General features: G+C 45.3%; 1 protein-coding gene across 4 annotated transcripts in view; it reads right to left on the reverse strand.

Moving 5' to 3' along the window:
- The window catches only part of Plekhg1 (pleckstrin homology and RhoGEF domain containing G1), a 209,754-nt gene extending 203,227 nt beyond the window's left edge, over positions 1 to 6,527 (reverse strand). For 2 of the 4 annotated variants that reach the window (XM_052750968.1, XM_052750969.1), the window contains exon 1: positions 6,373 to 6,482. The gene's annotated coding sequence lies outside the window, so the exon portion shown is untranslated. Of the gene's footprint in view, positions 1 to 5,897; positions 6,248 to 6,372 lie in introns of those variants that run through there. The other 2 variants (XM_052750975.1, XM_052750970.1) reach the window with 2 other exon arrangements.
- Between the last annotated feature and the right edge of the window lie 13,160 nt (positions 6,528 to 19,687).

Below are 19,687 nucleotides of genomic sequence, written 5' to 3' on the forward strand. Positions count from 1 at the left end.
CGGTGGAGGAGTGCTTGCCTAACAGTGTGATTTCCAGCAGATAAAACAGTGTATTTCAAAGGTACCTTAGAACTCATTATCATTACGGCCCCAAGTAAATGTTGCCTCCTCTAGAGGATTCCTGGAGTACCAGTAAAGAGTAGCTCATCCATCACTCTGATTTTCCCATCATCCTCATCATATCTCTGTGGAGACCATCTCTCAGGTTAGTCAGGCATTATTCTCGGCATGGTAGGCTCTCAATAAATGGACATGAGCTGAATAAAATTTAACATTCAGTGATCAATTACTAATGTGAGACTGATAAATTACTAATGGAAGAACTAATGTTTTACAGCAGGAAGTCTCATTCATTCCTAGGAATTAAGAGTTCATTGTTAGTTACTTTGAAGACAGAGAGAACTGGGGGCCGGAGATGTAGCTCAGTTGGGAGCATGGCTCACAAGCATGTGCAAAACCCGGGTCTGCACCCGGGACTGCATAAAACCAGTGTGTGGTGAACGCCTGAAATCCTAGCACTTGGAAAGCGGAGACAGAGGATAAGAAGTTCAAGGTCACCCTTAGCTACATAGCCAGTTAAAGGCCAGCCTGGGCTTCATGAAATCTTGTCTTAAAAGAAAAGAAAAAAAAAAAAGATAGGGATGTTACAGAGGGTGAAGGGAGAGTCAGGACTATTCTCTTAGCTTGAAATGAAATGGCTTTCCACAGAATCACCACATTTTTTTCTGGCCTCTTAACAGCTTCAGCTACAAGCTTCTGTGTGAGCATGGAGATGTATCCACCTGCCTCTCTTCCCAGTGTGATGAACAAGGTCTCTGGAGAGGCAACACGTCCTTACACTGTGTATGAAAAGATGTAGTAGATGAGAAATGGCATGGCCCACTCGGGGCTGTGCCAGTGATGTTGGCTAAAAGGGACACAGGAGTCCACGGAAGGCGCTAAAAGAGGAGCAGGCACACAAATGGTGAGTGTCACGCTCAGGGGCTCAGTCCTCATTCCATGTGTAGTCACTGATGATAAGTTTCAACGTAACTTTTATTTCAACCCAGCCAAGCCTCTCCCGCCTCTATGTCTAACTCCAGGCTGAATGTGAAAATGTGGCCATTTCCATGGGAACCAACCGCAACGTCCAGCAGGGACTTCCAACCCCAGTGTAAAGAGAAGCTAGAGTGACAGAGAAAAGACAAGCTTTCAATTTCACACCGGTCAGCATGGCATCAACTCAGATGGGGCCAGTGAAATCTCTTATTTGGGGTCTCCATGGAAATACTGAAGGATATTGTGCCATTACTCTTGGCATTTTTTTATTTCCAATGGATACATACAAACTCCAGTCCTGGTGTTTGCAAGAAAACCTTACCAACGAAGCCATCTCCCCATCCCGACATCCTATTTTGATATGGCTGATGACAAGAGTCTACTTTTACACGTTTCAAAGTGTGTCTATTGATTCATTTACTGTCTTTACACAGACTTTCACACTGCAGCCCAGGCTGGCCTGGAATTCCCTCTGCAGTTGCCAAGACTCATGGCAATCTTTCTGTGTGGGCTTCCTCTGAGCTGGGAGTACGGTCATGAACGCATACGCCCACTAGTTTTTGCATTTTAAAATAATTGCAAACCAAATAACACGTGACATAGATACGTATGCACCCCAAAGCCCCAAATACTTAAAACCTAGCTTTTTGTAGGAGGTTTGCCAGCGCAAAGGGGAATTCACACCCTTTGTTCCTCTTCTGTGCCTGTCTAGACACAGGTCACTTACCTGTGACCCATGTGACTCCCCAACATAGTATTGCAACTATGATAGCTAACTCAATAGCATGATGGTTTATGACTCTGAATTTTCATGCTGAAGTTTCAGCTATCATGAGATCCACACTCACCTAATTTTTTTTCCCTTTGACATTTTCAAAGGATGTCCCGCCCCCCATCTGTCAAAGGGATGCTTAGCTTTTAGCCAAATCCCATAGCCAGGCTGGCTTCAGCTGATAAGCTCCTTCTGTGGCCTCTGTAGCACCGTGGTTATTAAAGCTACCAAAACAGCATTCTTAATTAAAGGCCCAGGGAAAATCCCAGCTCTCCCTACACCCCACCACCATCACATTATTACAAGTGGGTGTAGCCAGGATTTGTTTTAAAAATTCACCCTAACATTAACACTCTTCATATTGACTTTCCTCTTGGATTGTATGGGGAGGGAGAGAGAGAAGGGTTATGGAATTGTGGATCTGGCAGGCTTTAGTGTCCTATCACTTGGTATTCTGATGGGATCATTCTATGGATATTCAAATCCTTTATAGAAGAAGATGGAATGGAAATTTCAGTTTACACAGATTCTCCTAAGGTTCATTTTAGGGCCCAGGGTACTGGGGAATTCGAACCCAGGCCAGTATGAGAACTTAGCATGTGCTCTACCCCTGAGCTACATCTTCAATGCTTCCTATATACTTTAGGGGTGTGTGTGTGTGTGTGTGTGTGTGTGTGTGTGTGTGTGTGTGTGTCCTTGCATGCACACGGGCCTGAGGAGGCCAGAAAAGAATGTGAGATCCCCTGAATCTGAAGTTACAACCAACCATATGTGGGTGCTGGGAACCAAACTCCAGTTCTTTGCAATAGTAGCAAGCGTCCTTAATCACCAATCCAGCTCTGTGGTTCCCTATATACTTTTAATTGCTCTCACATATCTTAATTTAAATTACTTATAATACCTAAGGCTACAAAGTCATTGTGGCCCTAGGTATTTTGGAAATAAAGACCAATTCTTTCTGTGAAAAGCAGGTTTAATCAGGATCGCAGAATGCACAGGTCCAGAGGCCCTCTGCTTACCCAAGGAAGATGTTGTAGTCTGGAAATTTTAACTTGGCCTAGAGCTGATTGGGAAAAAGTATATTCAGGAACCTATATGCATGGGTCAAAGAGATACTCAGACTCCAACATGAAAGCTATTCTGGAGTTTCACTGAACTCCTAATCACTGGCAAGGGGTTAGCCAGGCACCTCTGATGTTGTTCTGCAGCATTTAGGGTCCCCGGGGCCAAGCCCTTTAGCAATGAACCAGGGCAGAAGACCAGCAGGTATGCCTAGCATCCTGCCTAAGGCATCCATTGCTCACACACGATGTAGTCAGCCAGATCCTAATCACGTGCGGCTCCCTCTTCTGTCCGTGAGTTCTACTTGGCACAGCTGCCCCTGACTCTGAATGGGCCAACGGATTGGGGTCAACTTTTCATTTCATTCATTGAGATTGACACAGGCCTTAGATAAAGCATGAACATCTCAGACGCCTGCTACATACAAGTCTAAGGTTACTTCGAGAGACTTTGCCTAAAAAATGGTTGCTTTTTTTCCATCTGTGCCTGAATATGTTAAATGCCTTGCATTAGAAATCATGTTTTTTTTTTTTTTCCTATGTCAAAAGATAAGTTTTTTTTTTCTTTTTTCTTAAAGAGTGAACCACAGCCTGGCATGGTGACTCACTTGTAATCCCAACAAAGGTGGGAGAATTGTGAGTTCAAGGCCAATCTGGCCTCCATAGCAAGACCCTACTTAAGAAAAGTGAAGAGAAAACCCCCCAAAGAAACAAATAAATGGTTTATAAATATGAAAATTTGTCTCCATGCAACCATCACTTTGAGGTAGTGGAGGCCCAGGGGTCAGTCACAGCTGAGTTAGCCCACAGTTCTGCCAATGGAGAGTGTAGATTACCTCCAGCAAAACCTTTTCCCCCCAGGGATCAGCTTATCAGCAACTACCATCTTCAAAGCACACCACATGTGCGGAAGATTTAATATGGATTACTTCATTCAATCCTCAGTCCAGCTCCGCCGGAGTTAAGGGGCATTCTTTCTGAAATGTATGGAGGAAGGGGGTGGCATGGGGGAGGAAAGGCAAGAAAAACCAAAGAATGGTCTAATATAAATGGTACTTTCCTTGATTATAAAATCATTCAGGTCAGATCAGAACCCGGTCTGCAAGCTCCCAGGGCACAGAGGGGAGCTTCATACTCATCAGCTAATCCTAGAATCCTAGAATACTTGCCCCTAATCACTCTAAGTCTCAAAGACCCAGAGGCTGGGCCACATCATCCAAGAGCCATCCTGCTTGAATAGCCTGGAGATCTAATCACCTCTGAGGCAGGATTACAAGGTGACAATTGTTTGAAACACCCAACTACCAGCAGTGAAAGGAAGAAAAACCCACAAAGGGGGAAGGGGGGACTGCAGCATTGAGAATAAAAGTACAGAGCAGAAACTGTTTTTAACTTAATAAAGGCTCAAAAGACTTGTGGTTTCTCAGTTTTTCCATTTTTTTTTCATGTCAGAATACAAACCAGTAAAACTGAATTAAATCCCCAAAAGAAATAACTACAAAGCAGGAGAGTGAAATCCTACTGGTTGTCTTTGGTTTTGAAAAATTAGGCTGCCAATTTCTATGGTTTGCAATGTGATCATTTAACCTCTTTGAATGACAGTTGGAATCTCCCACGGAAAGTTTAGAAGGTATTTTATTTATTTATTTATTTATTTATTTATTTATTTATTTATTTATTTATTTATTTATTTATTGGGGGGTAACAAGCATCTATACTAAAGGCATTGAGAAAAGGTGGACTCCCAGGGAAAGTAGAGGAACAAATTCTACCAAAGAAAGGCAGATTTCAGGCACAAATTTGACTACCAAACAGCTGTTTGTTCTCACTTTGTTTAGTCTTTTTGCAGAAGAGGGCTTTGGGGGATCTGCCATGCAAAAGAAATTAAAGGAAGGTCACGCAAGGATTGCTGGTGGGGACCCACTTCGGGAGGAAGCCCGGGAGGTCGGTGAACTCCGGAGAAGGAAGTTTCTTCCTGGTTGGTTTTAGTGGCTTGGGCATGGTGGGATCCCAAGAGGACCAAAAAGCTAAGTCAGGAGCCAGGAAGCCAGATTCAGAGACGTTAAAGGGTCAAACAGCAACCCAATCGCTTTTGTATGGAAGGATTAGCTGCTGTAGAACAAGTGAATACCCTCCTCTGGGAGCAATGAAGCCAGTTAAAACTATCTGATTCACATCCACACACCGCTTTATCAGGGAGGAAGTCGAAGCTACCAGCGTGGCTTGTTCGCACGTCCCACAGTGCAAGGCTAAAGTTGAGAGGTTTTAGATCCCCGATGATAGGCTTAGATAAGTTTTTATAGCAGTTTAACCAAACACAACAACAACAACAACAAAAAAAAAAACAACCCATCTGTTCTTTGAAAATCTGTGAACTCCAGAAACTGAGAATTCAAACAGGCTGACTTTAACCCTTGACCACTGGTTTTACAGAGTTAACGCAATCTAAAGCCCGGAATTCAGTTAAATGGTAAATCTGACCCATCCTTAACATTCTGGCACCCTGCTGGATTTGTAGCCAGGGCATATCCAGTTTGTATCCAGTGTGCCCCAAATCCCCAAAACAACTCTCCCTCGCGGAGATGGGAACTTTCTGAGATGATGCCCTGCCAAGCCAAACTCGCTTTCCCTAGGGGCTTCAAAAATAGGTGCAGTAGCTCCAGCTACCTGAGGGTGGTACAAAGAGAGCGCAAAGGACCAGCCAGAGCTTAATGAAATTCCAGCGATGCACACACGGTCAGCTTTACACATACCAACTTCATACAGCACATCCAAAGCAAATCATCTACCTCATTGTTTCTCACGAACGTTGTGAAACCGAGCAAGCCCTCTCCTCCTTAGGGCGTCCCGACTTTTCTGACTGCAGAGCGAGACTCCACCGGGACACAAAGAGGGGACCTGCTCCGGCCGTCAACCTGGGGCCTGCTGCGCAACCCCATCTCCCATCCCCCCGACTCCCTTACCCCCAAACCCACCCCCTCATCCCCCGCCAACAGCCCACACAGTCGTAGCCGGCTAGGTATTACCGTTTCTTCGGGTGACGGATGGGACACAGGTTCTCAACTCTTCTCGCTCACTTCTAAAAACGCTGACTTGCTGATCTGGGGAGCCCATGAGAGTTTCTGCTCTCGCAGGGCTGCTCCTAGCTGGGACTCGCAGCACCCTCCCCGTCCGCGCGCGCCCGCACACCGCTGTTGGGGTGTGGGCCCCGAGGGTCCTAGGTGGGGACAGTTCTGCTGGACTTGGGGAGTGGGGTAGCACTCCCGGCGGCGCTTGAGCAAACTCCACGGAGCTGCAAACTGCAGCCGCGGGGGCTGCAGCGAGGGGCGGGAGAACCGGGCCGGCAGATCTAGGCTGAGCCCGGACTTGGGGACTCCCAGGACGGCGAGCCGCTCAGCCAGCTACCTTCAGTCCTCTCCCAGTTGTAGCGCGCTCAGTGACCACCCCCCCCCCGCCCCCGCCTCCTCCTCAGGAGCGGACACCGTGCTCTGCCAGTCCCACCTGCAGATTCGGGGTGCGTGGCCGAGGTCCCCGGCTTCCCTGGTCCGGTCCCTGGAGTAGTCCTGGCCGCGCTTACCGGAGAGGGGCGGCTCCCGAGCGCCGGCTCCGCGATGTGCTGCGCTCCAGCGCCGGCTCCGGCGGCCCCGAGCCCTGCAGCCCGCCCAGCTCCACTTCCTCTTTCCCACTCCGCGCCCGGCGGCGCGCCCCGCCCCGCCCCGCTCCTCCGGCCGCCGCCGCGGGTCGCGGTCCCCGCCCGCCTCCTCGGGGGCCCTGCGGGCGGACCCGGCAGAGAGGAGGAGGCGGCTCAGAAAGAGATTAAGCTTGCTCTCTGGAGTTTTGCCAAAGACGGCAGTCAAATTACAGCCTCTAGGGGCAAAAGTTTTTTTTTTTTTTTTTTAAATCCCTGCTACTGTTTTCGCAGACGCATCGCTTCCCCGCCCCCTCCCCCCCTCAAACCCCAGCCCCTTCCTATGGGCTGTTCAGGTTTAGTTAGCTAAGCCTCGGTCGTGGCCATTTCCTAGCGCGCCCTGAAATCGGATGCAAAGCGATTGCTTTGCGTCCACACTCGAGTTTCACGCTGGAGCTTATGAGGTCATAACACTAAAAAGTGGGAGAAGGAGGCTTCCTGGGTTCAGGCATCGTTACCTCCATCGTCCCAGTAAACGTACCGGATGACCTTTGATTAGAGAAAGCAAAAGTGGAAAAGGTGGCAGAGACCTTTGAGACAGCCAGATGTTTAAAGGCACCGATACGGTAAAGCAAAACCTCTATCAAAGGTGCCTTGGAGGTGACGTCCTTAACACTTGGCACCTTTCAAACAGGTGTGTCAGACATGCCTGGGCTCCATCAGGCCTAGTAAGGTGCACCCATGCACTCTTCACTCGTTTCTAAAGACTTCAGCTCACAGCGTGTGTAGTTTTGAGGGAATTAGTTAATCTCTCTGTGCCTGTTTCCTCATTGGTGACGATGGTAATGTCTACCCCCACAGAATTGTGCAGGTGATTTAAATAAAACGGTGGATTTGGAACCTTAGGAGACTACCCTTGCATTTACCAAATCCTGAGTATGCATTAGCTGTTACTATTGTTAAATGTTCAGGTGTATATAGTTGTGAAAATTATAGAAAATATTTGAGATGAAGTACGATTTTATGCAGTAAGGACACACATTGTTACAGCTGCCTCTGTGACGTCGACTTTGTTTTCTGTTTTATAACTTAAGTGCATCTCTAAAACTATGGGCCTGAGCTCTGCTTGAGATACATTTACACAGTAGATTTGCCATGGGGCTAAAATAGATGCCACCCCCATCTTCAAAGCAGTCCTGCATTAACATTGGAGGTCTCTAGGACAGGTGCTGGATGCCTGTCATAGACAGGACACCCATCCTCAGGAGGCTTGATCAGGACCTTCCTGGTATCTAGGACTTACAGAAAGCCTTCCCTACCCCCGTGTCCATGCTGTTTGCAACAGATGTGAGCGGCAGCATCTCCCTGGAGTGTGCCACATTTTATGAATTCTTATGGTACCAGGTGAAATTTTTCGTAAATAAACAATTTATGTTTCAACTTGTCCACCATTCTGACTATCATAATGAACCCCAGCCCTCCTGCCTGGTGCCCCTTGGGATGTGAGTCATTCCTTTGTCCAGTGTATCTACTGTCTTACTTAGAGTTACTATTGCGGTGATGAAACCCTGTGACTAAAAGTGGAGAGGAAAGGGTTTATTTGTCACACTTCCACATCACTATTCATCATTGGAGGAAGTCGGGGCAGGAACTCAAGCAGGGCAGGGACCTGGAGGCAGGTATTGATGCAGAAGCCCTGGAGGGGGGCTGGTTACTAGCTTGCTCAGCCTGCTTTCTTACACAGCCCAGGACCACCAGCCCAGGGGTGGCCCCACCCACAATGGGCTGGGCCCTCTTCCACCAATTACTAATTAAGAAAATGTCCTACAGGCTTGCCTACGGCCAGATCTTATGGAGGCGTTTTATCAGTTGAGGCTCCCTCCTCTCTGAGGACTCTAGCATGTGTTAAGTTGATATAAAACTAGCCAGCACGTAATATGCGGTATACTCTATTATTCACTAGTAGGTGTCCCATGCATCAGATCAACTGCCATAGTGTCCCAATGACTGTGTTTCAGTGACCCCCTACTTTACTCTTTGATGGGCCCAAAGTCCAAAAGTAGTGATACTTAGCTTTTTCTCCTACACTCCATTGTTAGAATTGTTCTATCTTATTAACGGCTCTTGCTATTCTCTTAAAATACTTAGTTTATAAATTATAGTTTATCATCAGTAAGTACAAAGGGAAATGTTACATTGTGTGCAGTTGGCTTCATGAGCTGACTCAGAGTTTTAGAACATAACCATCCAGGATGCGAGGAGGCTGTACCACATCTGTGGTTTCTGTCAATTCTGTGAGTTGGTACCAAGCCTTCTATAAAGATCCAGGATTCGGAGGAGTCATTGGTGAGTATGTTTGTGGCTGATGGGTGGGTATTGGGGAGGCATTTGGAGAAGAAGGGAGGAAAGATGAGGATCCCCACTTTCTGTGATTCTCTGTTCTCAAGCCCTTGTAGCTCTGGGCCTAGTGACTTAGTGGGACAGCACGATCTGTTGATGAAAAAACTCTGCTTGCCAACTCTGCATCTAGCTGCTCCACACAAGCAGGTGACAGTTCTGAGCTGTGGGGCTGTGTTGTTCGAATCTTAGATGGTCTTTTAATAAAAAAACCCAGAGCCAGATACCAGGGTGAAAGCTGAAAGATCAGAGAAGCAGAACAGCCAGCCACTAGTTCTTACCTCTACGAAATCCTCAGCCTAAAGAGAGTGAGTTCCTGTTTCCTCACGCCTTATATACCTTTCTCTGCCCTGCCATATTAGTTCCTAGGATTAAAGGGGTGTGTGCTTCCCAAGCCAAGGCATGAGATCTCAAGTGCTGGGATTAAAAGTGTGTGCCACCACTGCCTGGTTCTGTTTCTCTCCTATATTGGATCAATCTTATGTAGCTCAGTGTGGCCTGGAACTCACAGAGACAGGATTAAAGGTGTGTACCACCACTGCCTGACCTCTATATCTAATCTAGTAGCTGGCTCTGTCCTCTGATCCTCAGACAAGTTTATTAAGGTACAATATATCACCACAGGGCTGTATATAACCACTTTGGAGTGGTTATAATATTTGCTTTCCAGTCTTCTTCTTTTCTGGTTGCCTCAGTTTACCAATGAGGTGGAATGTAGGAAAGAATAACAAAGCCTCATTGATTCTGTGTGCCAAAGCAGACTAGGAATCCAACTCATCTTTGCTTCCCAAGCAAGTGCTCTTTGTCCTTCACGTGATCTGAGCACAGTGTTCCTTTGGTTTCCCCTATGCTGTCTTTAGTTGGTCTAGGTCATTCATGTGTGCCCAGCAGTGAATCTCCCCTCCCCACACTCAAAGATTAACGATAATAGATGGATGAATGGGGAGCGGGGAGGATGGACAGATCAGTGGGTATGATGGAGTAGAAAGTAGGAGCTGTGAAAATCCCATCATGTAGCACTTTCTATTAGCAATCTGGAACTCTTCCCCCTTTAAGGAAAAGGATTTCCCAGAGCATTTCTGGTATCAGGACAATTCTTTTGCTAAGAAGTCCTCTTAATATTCTGGTATCCATCAAGGTCGAAAGGGAGAAACAGAAGTCACTTAAAGTCTTTATGAAGGAAAGACTTTAATAAAAAAATAAAAGAGGGGAGATGATAAGGAAGAGGAGAAGGAGGAGGAGGAGGAGGAGGAAGAAGAAAATAAGGAAGACTCAAATGCAGGAATAAACTGTCTCTACCTATAAGAGTCTAAAAGGAAACAGCGAGGCACTCCAGAGGTCAAACACAGCCGAGAGCCACCCCACCCTTAGACTGGAGGGGTGGGGGGAACGAGTGTGCTGGAGATGGAAGCCCTCTGTGAGAGTGACAGGTGTAGAAGCTGTCACAGACCCTGGCGGAGAGGAGAAATTTACCTCTTTTTTTTCCTTGTCACTCTCCCAGTCAGGGTCCTCCTTGACTGAACCCTACTGACAGGGGAATTTGGGGTACAGTCTGCAGTCTCTTGCCCCGAGTCAGGTGAAACTGAGCAAGAAGAAAGAAGGAAGGAGATCTGGGGAGATGGTCCAGTGCGTAAAGTAGTTGCTGTGCAATCATGGGGACCCGAGTTCCCACCCTCAACACCCACATAAGTGCTGGGCACGGTGACTGGTATTTGTCATCCCAGTGTTAGGGAGGTGGGGACAGGATTTCCTAAAGCTCACTGGACGGCCAGTTTAGCTGAATTAGTGAGTTACAGGTGTAGTGAGAGTCCACGTCTCCAAAATATGGTGGAGTGTCATTGAGGAAGACATCTAACATTCACCCCTTACTTCCACATTCAGGTGCACACCTGCCCACACATGAAAACTCACACACATCCACACAAACATGTACACAGCCCCACACAGAAAGGGAGGGGTACAGAAAGCATAGAGCAGGGAGGATCTGAGGGTGACAGGCCCAGGCCTGGTCTACATTCAAATCATACCTTGTTCCCTCTCAATAAAGGCTGGGTCTGTCAATTAGATGTCTGTAGAAGAAACACGTTTGCTTTCTGAGATTATCAAATGTCTCCCATAGCATCTTATTTATTCCTCAGACAGAGCCATTAAGGTAGACAGACACTGTAATCCATGAGGTCGCAGAGCTCTGAGGAAGTAAGTGCAGGGGTTTGCTGGTGGCCACACAGCTACACCATGCAAAGTAGAATGCAAGCACAGCCCCGCAGGTGCTTCCCAGCCGCCAGCCCACTAACTCAGCTGTTCTGAGGAGAGGCAGCCCAGCATGACATCCGCTTCAGATTCTCCCATCCAGGCACATGGGGGAGTTAATGTTTGCAAAGCTCACAGGTTTAATGGCTCCATCATGCCCTGCTTTAATTTTATGACTTCGGATGATAACATTTATGGTGTTGATGATGACTGTACTGAATTTATGATTTTACAAGATCAGAAAAATCATGTCTACTGGAATATAGAACCCCCCTCAAAGGCCCAGGTACTACTTTTTTTTTTAAATGGGAAAAGTTATTTTAATTTCATATTTAGATTTGTGAGGCTTAAAAACCTTTTTTTTTCTTTAAATAAAATTCCCTAAATGAGTAACACCTGCAATTCCAGCACTAGGAAGGCTGAGATGGGAATATTGCTAGTTCAAGCCCAGCCTGGACTCTGCAGTGAGACCCCAAAGATAATTAAACTCTAAATATCTTGGCCATGTAAAAGGTTATGGCAAGTGTCCTGTGGTGACACTTTAGGAATAGGTCCTGTGATGTTTAATGTCAACTTCATCACAGGATCAAGACTCATGGACAATGTCTCTGGTCTGTCTGTGGGGGGTTGTCTAGACTAGGTTAGTTGGGGTGAGAAAACTCATTTTAACTGTGGGGCCACCATTCCACGGGCTGGGGACCTGCCCTGAAATAAAGGAGAAAGAAAGCTGCATACCCTCATTCTTTGCTGTTTCTTGAGGGCAGATACAGTGTGCTGCCTCAAGCGCCTGCAGCCATGATAGACTGCATCCTTGAACTGTGAGCTAAAGCAAACCTTTCTTTCTTTCTTTCTTTAAGTTGCTCTTGTTACATTGCTGTGGCAAGAAGGAAAGTATCCAATACAAGTCTCCTGTCCAAAATGTAAACAACTGTGTGTAAGATGATGTGCATTCAACTTCTTTGCACCCAGGAGTAGCCAACTGAGTGTACATTCAGGCTGATTGTCCTTTCTCTCCAGACTCTGGCTGCCTATAAGATTTACAAGCTGAGTTATCCTCAAAGAGCGAAAGAAAGATAAAATAAGAGCTGTTTATATTTCTTACGTTCTTGCTGGGTTGAACCTAAGAGCAAGTAAAGGAATTTGGAATCTGGGAGGAATGTGAATTCTAGAGAAACCTGGAAATCCTAAAACATCTGAGTCCTCTCCATCGTTAGCCTGCCCTTGGAAGAACTTTAACTCTGCATCACTGGTACCCAGGAGGGTGAAGGCCTGGTCTCCAGAAACACGGGCACCTACAGAAACAAGAAAGGAACGATTTTGTTTTGTTTTGTTTGCTTTTGTTTACAGACTCAGGCTCAGTCCATCATGGTGGGGAAGGCAAGGAGGAAGGAGTGATTGGGTCCAGAGCATTGAGGGCCTGTGATGGAGGCTTGCTCACATCATGCAGGACAAGGTCAGAACTGGGGAGAGCTCTCAAAGGCCTGCCCTTAGGGACCCACTTCCAGCAGCCAGGCCCCACCTCCTAAAACTCCACAGCCTCCCAAGACAGTGCCACTAGCCAGGGACTAGCACTCAAAACGCAAACTTCTCAGGGACATTTTATATTTAAACCATGACAAGACCTTGAAGTATATTCTATTAAAGCAGTGCTGGAAAGTTTATACTTGTACTTCATAATTAATGTTTTGTCCCCAAGGTGATTCATTGGGAAGATATTGACAGTCTGTTTAGGGAGCTATTTCCTCTATTATCTGTGTAAAAACGAGTCACTAACTCTGTTTATATATATATATGTCTACACATGCGCGTGTGTGTGTGTGTGTGTGTGTGTGTGTGTGTGTGTGTGTGTGTGTGTGTGTATTTAGGAAAGTCCCATGGCTGGGCAGCACATCTTTAATCCAGCACTCAGAAGGCAGGTGGATCTCTGGGTTCAAGACCAGCTTGGTCTACAGAGTGAATTCCAGGACAGCCAGGGATGCACAGAGAAACTCTGTCTCAGAAAAAAAATTTTAAAAAAAATTGCAGGAAAGCTGGCCCTTCCCCTCCCCTGAGGGGGTTGGTCCCAGCAGAGGCCTGGACTGATAAACTCAGGTATCACCCAGGCCTACATCCAGTGTTTTGAGTTGGCCCACCCCAACATCTACCCTATCTATGACCTGCTGGAGCACTGATCCCGTGGAACCAGAGCAGCAGGATCTCCATGACTCAGGGCAACAGCAGGATATCCAAGAGGAGTTTCGGTGAGGATCCAGGAGTGATGGTGTCCCAAAAGCCAGAGGCCTTGACCCAGACCAACAACTCATGACAATGGACAATTGCAAGTAAAGCTGTTTGAACAAAATGATGTACTATGCAACACACTGCAGCTCCCAGTGCCACTAAGATGAAAGAAGAGGTGATGGAGAGGTGGGAAAGACGGAGGAGTGAGGTGAGGTTTTTTTATTAATATTTTTATTTTTGGGTATTTTCCTTGGGGTGGGAGAATACTGCAAGAATGAAGGGCAGATATGGAGGGACTAGGAGATGATTGGATTGGGGTGCATGATGTGAAATTCCTGAAGAACCAAAAAAAATTATGTTTAAAAAGAAGAAGGAGGAGGAGGAGGAGGAGGAGGAGAAGGAGGAGGGGCTGGAGAGAGGGCTCAGCGGTTAAGAGCACTGGCTGCTCTTCCTGAGTTCCTGAATTCAATTTCCAGCAACCACATGGTGGCTCACAACCATCTCTAGTGAGATCTGAAGCCTTCTTCTGGCATAAGGCATACATGCAGATAGAGCACTCATATACACAAAATAAATAAATTTTTTTAAAAAGGAAAAGCCCCACAGAATATCAAATACACCTATATACCCCTGAAGTGCCAATTGGCCAATTGAAAATGTGGGGTCAGCTATTCCATGGAAGAGAGTGTCCACTGTTGTTTGGTAATAGGAGAAGAGGGTCCTTGAACTTTTTACGTTGTTTAGACCCTCCTTCAAGACAGAGAAATGTTCCACTCAAACTCTAGAAGCATCCATCTCCTTTTACACATGCTGAGCATCCCTTTAAATGGGCATCTCAGATGTAAAAGCTATCAGAGGCCAGAACAGTAAGAACCAAGTGTCTGCTCCACAGTTCAGGGTATGGTGCATACATGAAGGCATGGCAGCCTAAATGTCCCCAAACACTGTTTCAGCTTTTTTAAAAAAAAAGGAAGATACCCCCTTTATGTCAACTCTTCAGTGTGTTACTTCTCTTTCACTCCCAATTGCTTTGAGGTGAGTTTTCAAACAAAGACACAAGAATGTTTCACAGCAACACCCTCCCCACCCCCACTTCCTTTTTTCTTAAAAACGTACAGTTCAGGTGGCCGAGGGAGATGAGTTTTTCTCTCCTCTACGAATTCAATGTCGTGATGCTGGAGTAAGGATAATAAAATGAAAAACAGGGAATGCAAGACTGCTTTTATCCATGAAAAATTTAAATTAACTTTGGTCTTCAGTTCTAAAAGCCAATGAGCTGCAAATGGGATGAGGTGTTTTTTTTTTTTTTTGTTTGTTTGTTTTTTTGTTTTTTTTTCAGCAAATAGTTTGTGGTAAATTCACCTTTGGTAACTCGTTTGCAATAAAGTTTCACCTGCAGTGGGGACTGCTATGGTTGGGATAAGTGTTCCCTAAAGATCTAGATGTTAAAAGTTTGGTCCTAGGCCCCTGGCACTTTTGAGAGGACTTTTAATAGATGGTAACTAATGGGAGATCTTTAGGGCACTGGGCATCATCTTGAAGGAGTGGTGTGACCCTGGCCCAGTGTAAGCATTTGGGGGACTAGGGCATCAGGAGCTGTTGAATTGAGATGCACGTTGCTGTTGCCTACATACCAGGAGTCCCTGGAGCACCATGTTGGAAAGCCTGTTCAGGTCCTCTCCTGAGAGCTAAGTGCTGCAAAAATGATTATTACCATGACAAGCCTGTACCCATTGCAACAGAGCTGTATGCAGTTTCCCCCCACTCTTTCTTGTCTTCATTCTAAGAGATAAAAAAAAGTGTGCAATTCAGGTTTTTAATGTACAAAGGTAGGTCACCAGAGGCCACTGGAAGCCCAGTCTCCTTAGGACATGGGCAGAGACAGTGCAAGCCCAGTGAGCAGCGTCCTATTCAGTGGTCTATCCATGAGGATTCCTGGGCTCCCAGTTGCCTTATTTAAACCAGACAAGATGGACAGACCTTATTTCCTAGCCAGCGTGCAGGAATGGAAGGGAAAAAAACATATGTAGGGCCTGGTTGTACTTTGACTAATGCAAATATGGAGAGAAAAGGGTTTTAGCCCGTAGAACCCTCATATGTGGTCCCTTCAAATAGATTTTGAGGTTTCCTAGTTCTCTATTCTGTCTTCAGACAGCCCCACGAAAGAAGGAAGTTCACACTCAAGATCTGACTCTGAGTGCTGTAGACCGAAATGCAAAGGGCCCGAGACACTACCAGGGGAGGAAGTGACCAGTCGCAATGGGACAGCCCTGTGCTCAGCCTCACTCAAGACCACCAAAAAACGAGGTCTTGGCTACTTTGTAAGTTAGCAGCATCCTTCTAGGCACATCTTAGAAATAATGATCCAAAGCTGTCACTAAGGTCGCTGTGATAACTTATTAACTAGAGGAAACTCCAGATGGAGAGATGCCAGAGGCACCAGGCTTTCAAGGTTGTTCTTGCATTGACTGCAAACTGTTTAATGTTTGGAACCAGGAAAGAAATGGCCTAGAATATGCTACATATAGCAAATAAAAATACAAAGCTTTCAAATGTAGTTTAGTGCCATTCAACCCTGTAAGAAAATGTCCAAAAAAAAAATTTTCAAAGAAAACTTTAAAAAACTCAAATGCTCACATTTGTGGTGCATGAGTGTATGCAGACACATATATACACGTGGATATATGTGTGGAGGCCAGAGGTCAATGTTGGCCATCCTTCCTAGCAGCTTTCCACCTGGGATCTGAGGCTCACTGATGAGGCTAGGTTAGCTGGCCAGCAAGCATCTTTGGGGCTCACGGATGTGGCTGTCTCTGCCCCTGACCCTACTTCCATGCCCAGTGTTTTACATGAGTGGTAAGGATGTGAACTTGGGTCATCTTGCATGTGCAGTGAGTACTTGCTAACTATGGCATTTCATCAACCGACACCTGCCCGGCAGTTTACTCTGGATGGAGAAATGCTGGGATGGAAAAATGTAAGGGCCTGGAACTTCAAGAGTTTAATAATGAAGGAAGAGTTGATTTACTGGCAGCCGTACGGAGCTTGGTCTTGGAAGAATAGCGTGGCCACAAGGGAGTAGAGGTGAACTGAGTAGGGAGGGGAGAAAGAGCCAGTTTCCCTGACACGGTTGGAGGCTCTTGTTGTGAGAACTGAGGGGACCAACCCTGACATTCTTTCTTCAGACCACATGATCACACTCTCTGATTGGCTAAAATACTCCAGTGAACCTAATTTTGTCCTAGAGGCTAATTTATAATAAAATATCTCAAACTCATTTTTCCTCTAAATTTCATTATTAGTAAATCCAGGAAAAATTTATTCATATATCACTGATAGTAGCCAGACTTTACTAAAATAGAGTATCTGATACACTTAGGAATTATTAAGAATAATGATTTGCAAATATTATGAATTTTCTTTCATTTGTGATTCCTAGGTTTTGCACAGTCACATGAAATCATATATGTGTGTGTGTGTGTGTGTGTGTGTGTGTGTGTGTGTGTGTGTGTGTGTGTGTACATTAAATGCAAGTAGAAATGATAGTTCTAGGGAGCACAGGGGACTAACAGGAGGGTGTCAAAAAAGAGAAGCAAGGTGTGTAAGAACAGGGGGATGTGCTCAATACACACCTGTAAGAATATTTAAAAAAAATAAGTACTATGTATAATTTATGAAATAAATTTTATAGAAAATAAAAAGAATACAGTCTCACTGTGCAGCTCAGGATGGTCTCGAACTTGTAATCCCTTCTGTTTCAGCTTCCCAAGCCCTGACATCATCCTCATGCACTGCAAGGTCCAACAAAGTATCTTCAGTATACATTGGTTCCTCAGTGTGTGCTCGGTGAATTCACCCTAAATATTCACAGTTACCTTTTACGTCAACTAAGGGCTGGCGGAGTTACCTGTATCAGCGGTATGCATCTCTCTTGTAAAGGGTAGGAATACAATCCCTCAGGGCTATAGTCACATGTGCGCATGTCTGCTGCCTCCAGACAGGCTATATTCTTCCAGCTTTCCTTCCTGGATTTAAATTTCTGGGCCCTCCTTCCCCACCCCCCTAAAACAACTTCATTCTGAGTACCAAATCTTTCATCTTATTATTAACAATTCTCTCCCAGCCTCATTCAGCAAAGCTGATTCTGTAACTTTGACACGCTGTTTGTGCCTATGGTGCCAAGAGGCACATTACTTTCTTTGGGGATTTTGTAATAAATTAAGCCAAAAGAAATGTAATCCCACCCCCCACCCCTGCATTTGTTGCCTCGACAAAAAACGAGCTCTCTTGGAAACAGCTGATTTCCTTGTTTTTGTGACTCTCCATAGTGGAACTAGTGACTGGATTACTGACATAAACCGCCTACCAAAGATCTAGTCAGGAACACGAGGGAAGATGGACTGCCCTGCAAATGGCACAGCCCCAGCTGCCTCTGTAGGTTGAATTTCTTTGTGATGCCATTAGCCAAAGACCCGCCAGCACACTGGTTTCAAAGTAACTTTTTTTCTGTAATTACAGAAAGACTCCGGTCCTGAAGAATCCAAGCACAAGATCAGTTTCCAGCAACCCAATACTTGCCTGAGCTGACTGCCACATTCCTAACAAGATGTTTGATCTCCTCTTTCCTCTAGGACATGGATCCTTTCAATTTTCAAGAACAGAGGCGTCTTTTAAAACTTATTGTGCCAGTTTTAAAAAAAAAAGAAAAAGTAAAAAGAATGAGAAAATAATCTGGATATGGATTAATGAAATTAACAAACACATCAGTAACCACATAATTCAAAATATAATACCCAAAATGAAACGACTACAGACTTCCTCAAATGTTGCCATGTATTCCTTTCATTCTCTTTCTCTTTGTACAGCTTTGAGGTTCCAGGGCCCCACCTGGAATATGCTCGCATAACTAATAGCTAGCACGCATAGGAGTCCGAACGGTTCAGAGCAAATCCAATCTGTGTTGTGAACAGGGCTAGGAGAGTAAACCGGGAACCATGGACTTCTCCATGGCCAGACTGGCCAAGTGGTCTGCCACCTCCTCCACATCCTTTGTCCCTGTGAAAAACTCTGGTCACAGCCCTTTCGTGTTGTATAACCCTTCTAGTTAATGCAGCAGTGACCAGAAAGGAAGCTATCCCTAGTCAGTCACACCGAGCCAGGCAGGTGGTTTATCAGGGTGTGCATTGGAAAAGAACATACCTAATTAAATGGTAGCATTGTTCAGGCTTGCTCAGGTGTTAAGTGGAAAAAATGTAGCTGAGTTTAAAATCACCATTGGGGAAGACTCTTAACACAGTTTGAGGAGATGCAGACTTGATTGGGAATTAACTCTCTCAATTATAACCTCTTTTAAATCTGTTGTGAGGAAATAACCCCTTGCAGATTAGAGTAGAATATGACCCATCTGGATACATATATATATATATATATATATATATATGTATATATATATATATGAAGCCACATTATCCAAGCTCAAACAGAAAGATGAGTTTGACAGGTCAGGGACACAGATATTGCCTTTAAGAGGTCACATCTCTGAAGTTATTTGTTTCACAAATTTCTTATAATAAATGTGCTGGTCTATCTATCATGCTACACTGTTTTCAAGAGTGTATTCATTGATGTACAAAGTGTATCTCAGGAGCCATCCCACATTCCATAATGCAGCTGCATTAACTTTCAATTGATTTCTTCTTTAATGGCTTCTCAATGTTGTGTGTTTAAAGGGCCCACCATGATTGTTAATGAAAGCTACATGAACATAGGAAAACTCACTCTTGAGTTGACATTCAGCGGGTGCTAAAAAGGTAAGGTATGCCTAACTGATCTTGTGTAGAAAGTGGGCTGAGGTGGATCTCATGAATGCATGAGTTAACTACCCTTGGCACAAATTCCTGGGGCCTTCTAGTGTTGAACAAAGTTCAAACCCATCAGCCTTATATTCTAAGTCTATTAATCTAGCAGATATCTTTCTGCAGTGCCTTTCATTATTAATTTCCTCCTCATCATTTCTCTCTCACCCAAACATCAAACCAAACGTGCTAGCGTGGAGTTAGTCTTCTCCAGACATATCACATGTGTTTTTGTGCCTGAGGGTGGAACGGCCTTTCCCAGGATCTATGTATGAGATGAGCTTTACTTCCGGGAGATGCTGCAATTCCAAGGAGTCATAGCAGGTTTTCTTCAAATACCATCAGAATGCCCAAACTGTACAATGACTACACATCTTCTCTTGTAATGACAGCAAGGACAAAGGGGCGTGGCCTCCTCTGCTCTCCCCGGGTGATTATTGGCAGAGGCAGGTGAGACCTAGTTAAT

This window comes from Peromyscus californicus, unplaced genomic scaffold (genome assembly GCF_007827085.1).
Source record: "Peromyscus californicus insignis strain IS unplaced genomic scaffold, ASM782708v3 Scaffold_22__1_contigs__length_63687245, whole genome shotgun sequence".
Taxonomy (NCBI): Eukaryota; Metazoa; Chordata; class Mammalia; order Rodentia; family Cricetidae; genus Peromyscus; species Peromyscus californicus.